General features: G+C 47.2%; 1 protein-coding gene across 1 annotated transcript in view; it reads right to left on the bottom strand.

Annotated features, from left to right (window-relative positions):
• LOC113212976 (alpha-2Da adrenergic receptor) overlaps nt 1-1,104 on the bottom strand; it is a 69,368-nt gene that overhangs the window by 6,829 nt on the left and 61,435 nt on the right. The window lies entirely within an intron of this gene.

Here is a 1,104-nt window from a genome sequence, read left to right as displayed (position 1 = left end):
GATTTTCTCTTCGTCATATTGCCTTTGTGGCGAGGGGTCGCCCACTCTCCTGAGCCGTGTACGGAGTATTATATATTATGGGTATTATGAATATTCTGAAACCGCCACTCTCCTCCCACCCCGCCTCCTTTTCTCTCTCCGGCGCGCCGCGTTTTCTCTCCTTTTCCAAATCATTACGCCAAACCACCCGAATCACTCGGCGGTCTAGTCCTAGTCGAACCGTGACAATGGTCCTGCCCCCGGGCGGTCGCGGCGGGCTGCGCGCGCGTGTGTGTGAGAGAGAGAGAGAAAAGAGACGGAAAATGTGCGGAGAGAAAAGTCTCTTCATGAGCTTCATTGGATCTCTTTTCTGACGGCCCCCAGGGTGTCTTCGACTTTATTTCAGTCTCATAAAACTGGGGAGAAGGGAAAAGGGTGTTTGCACACTTCGCACGCGGCATGGGGTCCTTTTCTCTGTGGTCGTTTCTCTTTTCCCGTCACGTTTCGCTTCTGCCCCTTGGCCGGACCTCAGCCATCCTACCTGAGTTCCTGAGGGTACTACAATTATATTTTTCTTTAAGGGGATGACTGGTAAATGAAACGCAGCACTTAGGATGACTAAGCAATGGGTGATTGGTCGCAAATGTTCAATGTAGGATGAGGTAGAAAAATGTGCTAGTGTCCGTCGGGTGAAACAAAATAATTTTTCAGCTTGCGAGTCTTAGCTTCCTTCGGACACACTACTCATTGCGCAATTGGCACGCATTAGAACACAATGATTTAACTATCAAATTAACAATGGAATTTATTTGAATCGAGAAGGAAAACATGCCTTCGCTGTTTTAAGGAAACGTTACACGTTGTATTTTACTTTCAGTTGCACACTTACTATATACCATTTTGCCATTTTCCTTTACAAGTAATTTGCACCCTGAGTTTTGATTTGATCGAGCACTAAAACGCCCTTGCTCCATGCCCCATGCCACATTTCCTCGAGCTAATATTCGCTTTGACATATCGAAATTCAAAAGGCTTCCCCAGACCATTCATCAGTCGATTTTAACATCAAAGCATATTGTCGGCGTATACGTCTCCCCTGCTCCCCTCCCCCTCACTGACCGCGAG

The sequence above is a fragment of the Frankliniella occidentalis genome, unplaced genomic scaffold (genome assembly GCF_000697945.3).
Source record: "Frankliniella occidentalis isolate FOCC.00 unplaced genomic scaffold, Focc_3.1 Scaffold35, whole genome shotgun sequence".
NCBI classification, from domain to species: Eukaryota; Metazoa; Arthropoda; class Insecta; order Thysanoptera; family Thripidae; genus Frankliniella; species Frankliniella occidentalis.
This window is presented reverse-complemented; position numbering and strand designations above follow the sequence as displayed.